The sequence below is a fragment of the Giraffa tippelskirchi genome, chromosome X, assembly GCF_054371585.1.
Source record: "Giraffa tippelskirchi isolate mGirTip1 chromosome X, T2T-mGirTip1v1.2.pri, whole genome shotgun sequence".
Classification (NCBI taxonomy): Eukaryota; Metazoa; Chordata; class Mammalia; order Artiodactyla; family Giraffidae; genus Giraffa; species Giraffa tippelskirchi.
The window spans coordinates 113,759,473-113,773,899 of record NC_137289.1 but is presented as its reverse complement, the minus strand read 5'-3'; the positions used below and the strand labels follow the sequence as shown (position 1 = coordinate 113,773,899).

The following is a 14,427-nucleotide window of genomic DNA, read 5'->3' as shown; positions in this document are numbered from 1 at the left end:
ACAAAAAAGATCTTTACGACCCAGATAATCATGATGGTATGATCACTTATCTAGAGCCAGATATCCTGGAATACGAAGTCAAGTGGGCCTTAGGAATCATCACTATGAACAAAGCTAGTGGAGGTGATATAATTCCAGTTGAGCTATTTCAAATCCTCAAAGATGATGCTGTGGAAGTGCTGCACTCAATATGCCAGCAAATTTGGAAAACTCAGCAGTGGCCACAGGACTGGAAAAGGTCAGTTGTCATTCCAATCCCAAAGAAAGGCAATGCCAAAGAATGATCAAACTACCACCCAGTTACACTCATCTCACATGACTGACGTGACTTAGCAGCAGCAGCAGCACACACTAGTAAAGTAATGCTCAAAATTCTCCAAGCCAGGCTTCAACAGTACGTGAACCATGAACTTCCAGATGTTCAACCTGGTTTTAGAAAAGGCAGAGGAAGCAGAGATCAAATTGCCAACATCCATTAGATTATCAAAAAAGCAAAAGAGTTCCAGAAAAACATCTATTTCTGCTTTATTGACTATGCCAAAGCCTTTGTGTGGATCAGCACAAACTGGAAAGTTCTTCAAGAGATATTAATGCCAGACCATCTGACCTGGCTCTTGAGAAATCTGTGTGCAGGTCAGGAAGCAATAGTTAGAAGTGGACATGGAACAACAGACTGGTTCCAAATAGGGAAAGGAGTACGTCTTGGCTGTATATTGTCACCCTTCTTATTTAACTTATATGCAGAGTGCATCATGAGAAACACTGGACTGGATGAAGCACAAGCTGCAATCAAGATTGCTGGGAGAATTATTGATTACCTCAGATATGCAGAAGACACAACCCTTATGGCAGAAAGCAAAGAACTAAAGAGCCTCTTGATGAAAGTGAAAGAGGAGAGTGAAAATTTTGGCTTAAAGCTTCATATTCAGAAAACTAAGATCATGGCATCTGGTCCCATCTCTTCATGGCAAATAGATGGGAAAACAGTGGAAACAGTGACAGACTTTATTTTGGGGGGCTCCAAAATCACCGCAGATGCTGACTGCAGAAATTAAAAGACACTTACTCCTTGGAAGAAAAGTTATGACCAACTTGCTGCTGCTGCTGCTGCTAAGTCGCTTCAGTCGTGTCCGACTCTGTGCGACCCCATAGACAGCAGCCCACCAGGCTCCGCCGTCCCTGGGATTCTCCAGGCAAGAACACTGGAGTGGGTTGCCATTTCCTTCTCCAGTGCATGAAAGTGAAAAGTGAAAGGGAAGCTGCTCAGTCGTGTCCGACTCTTCGTGACCCCATGGACTGCAGCCTACCAGGCTCCTCCCCGTCCATGGGACTTTCCAGGCAAGAGTACTGGAGTGGGGTGCCATTGCCTTCTCCGTATGACCAACTTAGACAGCATATTAAAAAGCAGAGACATTACTTTGCCAACAGAGGTCTGTCTAGTCAAGGCTATGGTTTTTCCAGTAGTCATGTATGGATGTGAGTATTGGACTATAAAGAAAGCTGAATGCCAAAGAATTGATGCTTTTGAACTGTGGTATTGGAGAAGACTTTTGAGAGTCCCTTGGACTGCAAGGAGATCCAACCAGTCCATCCTAAAGGAAATCAGTCCTGAATATTCATTGGAAGGACTGATGCTGAAGCTGAAATTCCAGTACTTTGGCCACCTGATGCAAAGAGCTGACTCATTTGAAAAGACCCTGATGCTGGGAAAGATTGAAGGCGGGAGGAGAAGGGAGCAACAGAGGATGAGATGGTTCAGTGGCATCACCGACTCAATGGACATGAGTTTGAGTAAACTCGGGGAGTTGGTGATGGACGGGGAGGCCTGGTGTGCTGCAGTCTGTGGAGTCGCAGTGTCGGACACGACTGAGTGACTGAACTGAACTGAAATTTAGCTTCCGGCAGAATCACCTTGGAGACCTTATTAAAACATGGGTTATTGTGCTTTACATGGGTCTGGGGTAGAGTGAGAGAATTTGCACTTCTAACAAGTTCCCAGATGATGCTGATGCTACCATTCTAGGGACCACAGTTCCAGAACCACTGCCCTAGACCACCATATTTCTGGAAGCAGAAAACTTACTGCCAAGGATTCCCAGCTTGGTTTGTAGGATGAAAAATCCTGATGCTCTTTTTAAAAGTTCCTGCTTCCAGTGATCACTTTTAAGATCTCTCTCTCTCTCTCTTTTTTTTTGTATCCAAAACGTGTTTATTGGGATAGTTTCCCATTCTTCTTGATACAGAGTCCTTTTAGTGCTGCTTCTGTCTGAAGGAGTATCCTTTGTAAGCCTTGCTTTTCCTCCTGTAGGCTGGCAGAGGACAGCAGAGCAGCCAGCACACAAAACTGCTGTTTGTGCGTGGCTAAAGATGGTGGTGGTGTTATAGCATCCTGGGCATTTCACATCCATGAAATAGGAATTGGGGCTCTGCAACAGGCTCTTCATATGTTTCCTGTTCTCTTTTGGAGAGGGATAAAAGAGATCCTTTGGGAGAAGCACATTCTCATGGGGGAAGTTGTCATTGCCAGAAAGCTTTTTTTCTTTTCTTTCTTTTTTTTTTTTTGATGGGGACCATTTTTGAAACCTTTATTGAATTAGTTACAATATTGCTTCTGCTCTTTTATGTTGGGCCCTGTCTGAGGTATGTGGGATCTTAGCTCCCCCACCAGGGATCAAACCTGCACCCACTGCATTGAAAGGTGAATTCTTAACCGCTGGTCTGCCAGGGAAGTCCCACTTTTGTTTTAAATGAATTCTGTATAACTGCTCTAAGCTTCATTTGTTTAATCTCCATTCTGTGGTGCACTGTTCAGAACATCACTGCCTTTCAGGGCTGTCACATTCAGTGTAGGAGGCAAGATATTGATATATAATCATGTTTGATATTCACCCTCTACTCAGAAGAGCAAATGGGCATTTTCTTTTTTAAGTGAATTGGTGCTACGATTAGGTGTAAATAAGCTCCCAGTTCTTTGGATAATGCCATTGACAATCTGTTGACAGCATTCTTGGGTCTGATCAAATAGAACCAACGCCCAGGACAACCCTTTCCAGTGGTATAAACCAGAGCACACATCAGACTTCTGAGTTATTTGTGTTGCCTTGTTGAGGTGACAGAGGGAAGAATCTTTATGAAAAATCGCTATCATATATCCATTGTGTAGTCACAGCAACAACTCTTGTTATCACTGTCATCTTGAAGAATATATATTAACCTCAGAGACCTTGATAAATGACCCTTTGGGGGAAATTAATATCTTTAGGCGAGTCAAATATATTAATCATTGGTGCCACAGACAGAGTAAATTTCCTTCTTGCTGCTGTGGAAAATACTGTCAATCCTTGCAAGTTCCACAGGCAACATTTATGGCCTTCTAAATACTGAGCAATGCCTGTTATTCACTGGAGTGGGAGTAAGTAACATCTCCTGACTTCAGATGTTCTAACATGTTAGGAACATTCTCAAAACCAGTGCTTCTCAAGTTTTAATGTACCTGAATCACTTGGAGAACCTATTGAAGATCTGGGGCTTTCCCTGGTGGTCCTGCAGTTAAGAATCCACCTGCCAGTGCAGGGGACTTGGTTCGATCCCTGGTCGGGGAAGATCCCACTAAGCCCATGCTCCACAACAAGAGAAGCCTGCGCACCCACAGTGAAGATGAGCCCACACTCGCTGCCACTAGAGAAAGCCTGCATGCAGCAATGAAGACCCAGCACAGCCAAAAAAAAAAAAAAAAAGATGTGGGATGAGACCTAAGAGTCTGCACTTCTTAGAAGTTGTAGGTGGTGCCAGTGTTCCACTGAGTGGTCCTTTGCTCAACACTTTTGAACCACCTGCTTTCATAGAGCACCCCTTCTTATAGCCTAGCAAGTCCAGTACTGGTATAGCTCTTCACCCAGAAGCTCAGCCTGGTCACCTAAATGCATTGCCCTCTTCTTGACGTTCTTTTAGTAAAAACATTTCTGCTTACTCTGTGGACAAGATTCATATTGGCAACTATTGCTTTTATGTCTGTGTCCTTTAAGAACTTTTTACCTTGGTTGTTAGAAAGGTCAACTTCATTTTCATCAGAAAATGCTGTTGGGAGAATTCCTTGATGGTCCAGTGGTTAGGAGCACAGATTTCATCTCTGGTCAAGGAACTAAGATCCTGCAAGCCTCACAGCGCTGCCAAAAAATAAAAAAATTGCTGTTGGGGGAAGAGTTGTCATGAATGTCCGATTGAAGGTAATTCCATAACACTGTGTTGTTGTTTAGTTGCTAAGTTGTGTCCAACTCTTTTGCAGCAACCCCGTGGACTATAGCCCATCAGGCTCCTCTGTCCATGGGATTTCCCAGGCAAGAGTACCAGAGTGGGTTGCCATTCCCTTCTCCAGGGGATCTTCCTGACCCAGGGATCAAACTCAAGTCTCCTGCATTTCAGGCAGATTCTTTACCACTGAGCTACCAGGGAAGCCCCATAGGATTGTATGAGAGAGGCAAACCCCAAATTCGAAGGAGAGACTTACGATGCTATGCCATTTAATGATGTTCTCAGAAGACCATAGCTTTCCTTTGTAAACTTCAGCTTGTGATCAGTGATCACTGGTGCATGATGCCGAGTACAGCTTTAATAAAATGGTTTCATTGCTGGCTTTGGTCTTTGGTGAAACAGGAGTGATAAAAGGTACTGTTAGAGCCTGTATGCAGCCATCACTCAAATGGTTCTATTCCCAAGGAACAGACAAATTACCGTAACCTAACAGGGATTATTTTAAACAACGAAATCCACTCAGATCTGAGGGTGGAAGCTGGATTTCTTTCCTGGCTGTTACCAGTGCTGTTAGCTGTAGCTGATTGAAAACCTGACTATGGTGGTTTCAACAGATTGTTGTTATTGTTGTTGTTCTTTCATTCAGTCATGTCCAACTCTTTGTGACACCATGGACTGCAGCATGCCAGTCTTCCCTGTCCTTTGCCATCTCCCAGAGCTTGCTCAAACTCATGTCCATTGAGTCAGTGATGGCATCCATCGTATCCTCTGTCACCCACTTCTCTTCCTGCCTTCAATCTTTCCCAACATCAGGGTCTTTTCCAGTGAGTCGGCTCTTCACATCAGGCAGCCAGAGGACTGAAGGCTTCAGCATCAGTCCTTCTAATGAATATTCAGGGATGATTTCCTTTAGGGTTGACTGGTTTGATCTACTTGCAGTCCAAGGGACTCTCAGGAGTCTTCTCCAGCACCACAATTTGAAAACATCAATTCTTCAGCGCTCAGCCTTCTTTATGGTCCAAGTCTCACAGCTGTACGTGACTACTAGAAAAACCGTAGATTTGACTATACAGACCTTTGTTGACAATCTGTCTGTGCTTTTTAATACACTGTATTCTAACATATAAAGAGGTCTGCCATCAGATGGCTGCTGGTATTGGTACAATGAGTTGTTGATGGCAGGGACTTTTCCAGATCATGGTTACAGAATCCATGGGGGAAGGTCCAGATACCATGTTTACATTCAAGATAGGAAGCAGAGGGAAGGCTGTGCTGAGTGTGTTTCCACTGATCAGGGAAGCAAAAGCTGTCCAAGACATTTCCAAATTTCTTTCCTTGTATCTGTTGACCAGGACTGTTGCATGGCCACACATGGGGAGACTAGGAAAGCTTACCTTTATCTGGCCCACCTTGAAAACTGCTGGGGTTCTGAAGGGAGAAATGGATATTTGGTAGGCAACTAACTAAACTAAATTTCCCTGCCTCTATTATTCAACTTTGCTCTTTTTTTCCCCCCTGCAGAATCCAATATTCAGCACTAGGAAAGAGAGCGAGTGTCTGCTGCAGGTAGGGAATGGGTTTGGCAGAGGGAAGAAGCAAAGGTCAGCCTTTCAACATCCAAACTCCACTTCCCCCCAGTGAGATAAGTATACAGATTGGGTTCTGAAGGCACAAATTGCACCTAAAATCAAAAGGAAAGGTAAATGGACATCACACTATGCACACAGAGTAGTTTGGAAATTCAACAACAGAATTTCCAAAGTCATAAATATGGTGGTGCCCCTTATTCTGCAATGTCATTAGACAGTTCAAGTGTTAAACAGCTTGTATTGTCAGCGTAGTGAATCACTAATGATTTTGAAAGAAGACCTTGTACTATTAATTATCATTAGTCTGCCTCTCCGGACACTTCCAGATTCTTGATAAGGAGCAGTTGATAAGGTCTTTTGATAAAGAATGAAGCAGCCTGGAACTTGGGGGTATTACATTCCTTTTAAAAATGCCCTTTGGACATTGATTCTTAAATAATGAGGGTCTTTCCAATGCTGTTACTATACACTTCCTGTTGATTTTTAGATGCCCTTTTGCATCAATTAGAGTTAATTAGACCTGCATTAGATTAGGGTTTTGCCCACCGTGGAGCTGGGTAACTGCTTTTTGCTGCTGCTTCTTCATGTAACCTTATTAAAATAATTTAGTTGCTAGGAGTTCACTCTTCTTTTAAAGAGGAAGGAAAATACAGTTTGGTAGGTGACAGAATGATGTATTTCTCTTTCTTGATTAGAAACAGTGTGTGTATGGTCAAGATTGGGCTTTTCAGCTTGGCTTTGTAACATTTTGAAGGTGATTGCTTTGTTTAATCCTCTGACTCTGCTTTGTGCTCTGAATTAGCTCGTACATTTTTATCTGTAGCCTGGTCACTGGATGAAAGGGAATGATGATTTCTGTGTTGTGCAGATTTCAGAATTTGGAGGGGAAAAGTGTGATAAAAGACAACTTTGCATTTTGTTTCATCTGCATAAAGGATATAGAAGTGTTTCATGGGTTCCCATAGAAAGTCTGGCAGAAGATGGAGGTTGGGAAGAGAGATGGATGGGCTTCTTTTGCTGTGTCTTAAAACAGGAGATTAGTTCTTCCAGAGAATTTCCTTTCCCCCTTTCCAGAATGAATGCAGAATAGCTTGTATCAGGGTCTAAAGGCCGGTTGGGGTCCTGGTGGGGTTGTGTGGCAGAGATGAGACTAAGTAGAGTTTTAGGGGTTTTCACGAGAACCTCCTGGTAGATGGCCTGAACTCACTCACCCTGGGAGAAGTGAACATCAGAGTGCTGGGCACTCACTTTTCACATGGGTGCTTCTAACCTTATTGACAGACTTGTAAGCATGACTCTTTTGTGTTGGCCTAGAATTTGGAACCTGCTTCCATCATAGCATTTGATACTTTGTGTCCTGAGCTCTGACAGGGCTAAGAAGTTTTCTTCTTCTTCTTCTTTTTTTTTTAAAGATTTTCTTTTTTTGATGTGGACCATTGTTGAAGTCTTTATTGAATTTGTTACAACACTGCTTCTGTTTTCTGTTTTGGAGTTTTGGCCCTAAGGCATGTGGGATCCTAGCTCCCTGACCAGGGATCGAACCCACACTCCCTGCGTTGGAGGGAAAGTTTTAACCACTGGACCCCCAGGGAAGTCCCCTGAGAGCTCTTTGAGGGAAGACCAAAACCTCAGACTCCAGAGGACAAGGAGTATGTTCTGTCTTGCTCCTCGCAGTGCACGGTACTAAGTGAATGGATGCAAGATTGAAGCAGCCCACTGCAGTGCTTTGATGTGAGTTTGTCTCTCATTTCATGATCCCCATTGTCATGGGGACGTTAGGTCTGCTTTCACTGTACTTCTTTGACTGGTGTCTAGAGAGTTCTTGGTATGGCTTTAAAAGGCACTTGAAATATCTTGACTTTTTCTTTTCAGGGCACAGTGATTACAGGGGATAACTGGTGTAGCTGTCAAGCCAAAAAACAAAAAAAAGTGGGGAGTTGAGGAGAGTGAAAAAAGCATGGAGGTTGATGGGCATGGATACATTCAGGTTTTCAATTAACTCTCCATGTCGCTGCCTAAAAAGCATACAACAAAATGGGCAGCTCTGTCATTCTTGGGAGATGAGACTATTCTCTCAGCTCTACAAAATGAGGCTGTGGCGATATTGAAATGCTGCCATTCTTCCCACTGGGCAGCCTGCCTGCCTGCATTTCACCCAGGCCTGGAGATCTTTCTCAGCTGCTCTGGTATCTGTGCCCTTCCTGCTGTTCCCCTTCCGCCAAAGGCCAGCCTCCCTGAGCTGAGAGAATCTGCCCTTTGTTGTACTTGAGGGGAGACTGTTTCCAGCGTTTCAATTGCTCTTCTCCTGGGGAGCCATAGAGAGAGGGAGGGAGAGGGAAAAGCTGTGTGACAATTGTTTGACTCTCAAGCCAAAATGTAAGGGTTTTCTGAAGCTATCCCATCTTTGAAGTGAGAGGTCTCCCTCCGAGTCCTTCTGGCTTTGAAGTGGTCATCAGCCCTGCGTTTGTCCTGAGAGAGCACCTGAGAGACACTGCAGTGATTTCAACTTTGGAGCCCCTGTCAGGAGGCACCTGTACAGCTTTGGCTGAGACACGCAAGCTTGGGCACACATCTCGGTCACCTCTGGCTGCCAAACAACATTAAACCCTCCTGGCTTCTGTTTGGGTTGTGATTATCGCTCCCGACTCCATCTAGTGGCTCGGCTGGTCAGGGCTAGTCTTGGCCGATCATGGCTGTGATTGCCAGTGTGTCGGCACTGAGAGGGAAGGTCGGCTGGAGCTGGCTGGTCTGGGTGACCTTGCTCGTATATCTTTCCATTGGCCAGCTGTCGGCTGGGGCCGTCGGGGTGACTGAACTCCCAAGACTGGGGACAGAGGCACACAGGCCTCTGGAGGCTTCAATTCAGAATCACTGCATCACCACTTTCACACATGTCGACTGAAGCAAAGTCATGTGGACACTCCAGTGTCAAAGGGTAGCCGGCTGGACTTCACTTCTTGATGAGAGGAACTACAAAGTAAAACTGAAAGGGCCTGGATGCAGAGGGGGAAAGACTTTGTGGCCTGCCTTGCAGTCCATGGCAGCCTGTGATGTCAGGGGCAGCGTGAAGTTGTGTGTCGGGTGTGGATGTATATTCTCAGGGTTCTAGGGTTTGGGGAGATTGGGGGGGGTGGATGTGCTGGAGAGGGGGTAAGGCAAATGCTGAGGGGCTTTATTCATCCCTTTGGCCTTTAGCATCTCTCGTTAGGTCTGCCATAAACAGGCCGCAAGAGCTTCCTTCACCTCACGGGTATCATAGACCCTTTATCTTCCTGCCTTTCCAATAAAGCCGATGTGTGTGCTCAGTACCTCAATCATGTCTGACTCTTTGTGACCCCAGGAATTGTAGCCCACCAGTCTCCTCTTTGCATGGGATTCTCCAGGCAAGAATACTGGAGTGGGTTGCCATGCCTTCCTCCAGGGGATCTTCCCAACCCAGGGATCAAACCCAGGTCTCTTGCATCTCCTGCATTGGCAGGGAGATTCTTTACTACTGAGCCACCTAGGAAGCCCTAATAAAGCCAATGCTAGGTATTAAATGTGTGTAACTACAGAATGAGGCCAGAATGGTGTGGTGGCGTCCAGTAATGTGCTTTTGCTGTTTGCTATTCACATGAAAAGTCAAAAATGAATAGTGTTTATTTAACTAAATTATTAAGTGACTACAGTTGATCCTTGGACAACTGGGAGGATGGGGGCAGAGAGCCTCTGTGCAGCCAAAACTCTGCATAGAACTTTACAATCAGCCCTCAATATCCACAGTTCCGCATCCATGGGGTCAAACAAGCTCGGATTATGTAGTACTAAAGCAAGTATTTATTGGAAAACAATATCTGGATATAAGCAGACTTGCACAATCCAAACCCATGTTGTCCAAGGGTCAATCCAATATGGTTACTTTTGCCATAGTTTTTGCCTTAAGATTGAAATACAGTTACTCAACACCTGAGATTTTCCCCCTCATACCAACATGAAGGTCCATGGGGCACATATTTTTGTGTATTTACCCTACCCTAATCACGTAGGCTCCCTCTGCCCAGCACATATCAAAATTCCAGACTCCCAGGAGGAAAGCCAGTGTTCAGAATCAACTATATTGTTCACACAAACAGTTGAGGCGCACCCTTACTAGTCCTGGGCTTGGTTGTCCAGAAATCCAAGTTCTCAAATGCCAGCCAAGGCCAGCCTTGCCAACAGGCCTCTCTAAGGATAGCAGTCTGTGGCCTGTTATTCTACCTTTTCTCTCCACACCACACAAGAATCTAAGCTCCTTGAGGACCAAGACCTTTGTGTTGTGATGCACCCCCTAGAACAGTGTGTGACACGCAGTTCAGTTCAGTTCATTTCAGTCGCTCAGTCGTGTCTGACTCTTTGCGACCCCATGAACTGCAGCACACCAAGCCTCCCTGTCCATCACCAACTCCCGAGTCCACCCAAACCCATGTCCATCGAGTCGGTGATGCCATCCAGCCATCTCATCCTTTGTCGTCCCCTTCTCCTCCTGCCCTCAATCTTTCCCAGCATCAGGGTCTTTTCCAATGAGTCAGCTCTTCGCATCAGGTGGCCAAAGTATTGGAGTTTCAGATGCAACATCAGTCCTTCCAATGAACACCCAGGACTGATCTCCTTTAGAATGGACTGGTTGGATCTCCTTGTAGTCCAAGGGACTCTCAAGAGTCTTCTCCAACACCACAGTTCAAAAGCATCAATTCTTCAGCGCTCAACTTTCCTTATAGTCCAACTCTCACATCCATACATGACCACTGGAAAAACCATAGCCTTGACTAGATGGACCTTTGTTGGCAAAGTAATGTCTCTGTTTTTTAATATGCTATCTAGGTTGGTCATAACTTTCCTTCCAAGGAGTAAGCGTCTTTTAATTTCATGGCTGCGGTCACCATCTGCAGTGATTTTGGAGCCCAGAAAAATAAAGTCAGCCACTGTTTCCACTGTTTCCCCATCTATCTGCCATGAAGTGATGGGACTGGATGCCATGATCTTAGTTTTCTGAATGTTGAGCTTTAAGCCAACTTTTTCACTCTCCACTTTCACAAGTGCCCAACAAATGTTTATTGAATGAAGAGAGGGAATACCGGCCCTTGGCTGGGCTTCTCCCTATGGCAGAAATAACACCCAAAAGAAGAACAGTCTCTTGATTTCCCCCACATAGACTTCCCCTGAAGCAGCAGGCCTATATATGACTCCCATCCAGGCAGCCCCTTGTCCAGGGGACCTGAAACAAGCCTAGCCTCCACACCCTCTCAAGGCCATTTGTCCAGGAGCAGTGTGTCCAGAGTAACCTGGTTAGTTGCTTGGTGAGGCAGATCACTCTCTTTTTTTTTTTTGTAATTTTTTTTAATACAATAAAGTATACTGTATTGTTACATGCAGGAATCACTGACTTTTTTTTAAATATATTTTTTTAGCTAGAGCGTCCACATCTCTTGATCCTGGCTTTCCTCTTCAGCCTGTTTGTTTTTCACCTTCCCTCAGTGCTTGGGGTTGATCTGAATCCTGGCCTAGGTGTGGACCATTTGATTTGACCTGCATCTGATTGTGATCTTTATACCAGCAATGTCTTTGTTTCTTCTTCTAATGTTTATTTTTAAAGGCAAAAAGACCATGTGATAGGACTTTCCCCTTACATAGTATACATTTCCTCCTCTGTTTCCAGATCCAAAACTATTTTTCACTGTGACTGTGTAAGCTTTTTACCTGTAATAAGTGACTCTTCAGGGTAAAAACCTCATTTTTTCATTCCCTGTTCCTTCAGTAATAGAAAGATTAAGCTAATTTCAAAACTACTTGTGTCAGGATTTCATTTCATCTGGAAAGTCTATCTGTTTCATCAAAGGCTTGCTTGTCACATTCTGAATTTTGACAAATGGATGCGATGAATCATTGGTTGAAATTCAACAAAGAGTGCCCAGCCCCGTATTCTCTGTCTTGGCTTAAGATTGGTCTCAGCTCAAAAATACTCAGTTGAATTTATCAGTAGGGGAAAAAATGAAAGGTTTTAAAAATGCATATCATAGTACCATCTGAGAATATAAATCTTATGTAACATTTGTCATCAAAATTAAGTTTCAATATTATTTCAAGAATATGTTGATCCATCATTTCCACCCATAGAATATGCTAAGTTGGCATATTAATATTAATTCTAACTAATGCTGAGTCACTTTTGTACAGGGAGAATATTTTTCTGAATGAAAAGAATTATGAATCTATTCTTAGGGCAAATAAAAAATAATTGCCCATCAAGATTCCCAGACTGATGAGATGAATTAATATTTCTGGCTGAGAAATGATAAATTCTGAGGGAGAAAACTGTCAGGGAGCATTCACCAGCAACTTTAATAAATGACTTGGTCTTGACAGAAATGTTTTAAATACAGCTTCTAGATGTTTAAAGTATTTAGTCATCTTGACAAGAGTGAGTTTGCCTTTCCTAACTTTAAAAAAGAAAAAAAGAAAGAAAACTGATATGTTAGCAAAAAGAGAATCACCTGGCAGGATATTAGAGTCCTTGGCTAGTGTTCTTGAGGGCAGTGGCTTTTTACTTTCTGGAGCTTGTAGGAACCTAAAAGAATTTCTTACCTTTGTTCTTCATTGTATAGATGAGAAAACTGAGGTCCAGAGAGGTGCAGCAACTTGATGAAGGCCACACAGTAACTGAAGTAGAGCACAAAACTCAGGTTCTTTCACTTTCAGGTTGCTGTGCCTTTCTCATCCAATTAATTATATGATCAGAGGCAGAGGTCCCCAACCTCTAGGCTGTGGACTGCTACCTCAGATCAGCAGCAGCATTAGGTCAGAAATAAAGTGCACACTAGAGCCTGTTATACAGAGTGAAGTAAGTCAGAAAGAGAAAAACAAATATCATGTATTAGCGCATATATAGGAATCTAGAAAAATAATACCGATGAACTTATTTACAGAGAAGAAATAGATTTGAAGACGTAGAGAGTGGACTTGTGGACACGGCAGGGGGAGGAGAGACTGGGAGAAATTGAAAAAGTAGCATTGACATATATCCACTATCATGTGTAAAATAGGCAGCTAGTGGGAAGCTGCTATACAACACAGGGAGCCCAGCCTGGTGCTCTTTGATGACCTACTGGGGTGGAATTGGGGAGGAGGGAGGATCAAGAGGGAGAGGAGATATATATATATATATATATATATATATATATATATATATATATAATTATGACTGATTTGATTTGATGTACAGCAGAGACTACCACAACATTGTAAAGCAATTATCCTCCAATTTAACAAACAGAAAGTGCACAATAAATGTAATGCACTTGAATTATCCCAAAACCATCCCCTCTCTCCTGGTCTGTGGAAAAATTGTCTTCCACAAAATCAGTCCCTGGTGCCAAAAAGGTAGGGACCGCTTGTGTAAGGCAGTGGTTCTCAAAATCTGGGAGGCTCAGAATTGCCTGGAGAGCTTGTTCATATACAGCTTTCTGGACCCTACTTCAGAGATTGTTTCTATAGGTGTGGGGTCGGGACAGGGAATTTGCATTTCTCTCAAGTTCTCAGGTGATGCTCTTGGTCCTGGTCCAGGGACCACACTTGGAGAACCCCTGAGCTAAGGGTTGGAGGAGATAGTCAGGAAGCTAAGAATAAATGTGCACTTTTCTGCAAGGGAAAAGGAAATAATTGACTGATTTTAGCTATTCCTGAGTATCTTTGTACTCAGAGAATGGAAGATCTGTTAGTAATTGTACTTTTCCTCTTGTAATTATTGTTAAATAAGGTTTCTACTATTAGCCCTAGTACCTGGTAAATTTCTTTCCTGAGTCAGAATTGTGACCCACTGGGGGCCTGGATAATGGATAAAGGGGACCACAGCAAATCAGTGCCAAGGAAAAGAAAATCCCTAAGAGGTATTTTTAAAATATGGAACAATGGCTGATTGTAAAACCTCTTCAGAATCAAAATCATTACCAGGAAATCATTAGATTGCCTTTATTCATTTTGAACATTTCCATTAAAGTGGGAAAAAAAGAGAGCCAGAAACAGTGACTGCAGACAGACAGAAAAGTTGGTTAATTGAGTTGACAAAGAGAATTGAACTTAAAGCAGGAATTATATCCCTCCAAATACTGTTCTTTCTGGCCAGTTAACAAACTGGTTACCAGAAATGTACTTTATGTTTTCCATGGTGTCACAGCATGGGAAGACTACCTGATATAAAGATGATATGTAAAAATCAAAGAGTCTTTTCATTAACATGAAGTTTCTTTCTTCTTTTTACCTTTTCATCAGTAATCATTAACTAAATTGAAATGGATGCTATGTAATGTATTATGACAAAAGCACGATCGGTGGTTGTAAACTTCCTTCCCCCTTCTTTTCAGAAATCTACCTGATTAAAAGAAACCCATGTTTACCTGCTCAGAATCCCTCTAAATTGTTCCTTTCACCTTCCTAGAGTAGGGAAAAGTTATTCCTTGCTGGCCTAGAAACTAAATCATGGTTTGGGGAGAAGGGGAGAGAAAAGAGAGAGTGGAGGAAAAGGATCAAGATGGATTCTGTGCCCAGTCGCTTCAGTCATGTCTGACTCTTTTCG

The 14,427-nt window shown here is 43.3% G+C and overlaps 1 protein-coding gene and 1 pseudogene across 3 annotated transcripts in view; one reads left to right on the top strand and one right to left on the bottom strand.

Annotated features, from left to right (window-relative positions):
- Positions 1-14,427, top strand: part of LANCL3 (LanC like family member 3) — a 110,327-nt gene that overhangs the window by 24,006 nt on the left and 71,894 nt on the right. The gene's annotated exons all lie outside the window — the stretch shown is intronic.
- Positions 2,251-4,179, bottom strand: LOC145536743 (small ribosomal subunit protein eS27-like pseudogene; annotated as a pseudogene). The gene has a single exon (XR_014075999.1). The product of XR_014075999.1 is annotated as a small ribosomal subunit protein eS27-like pseudogene (transcript).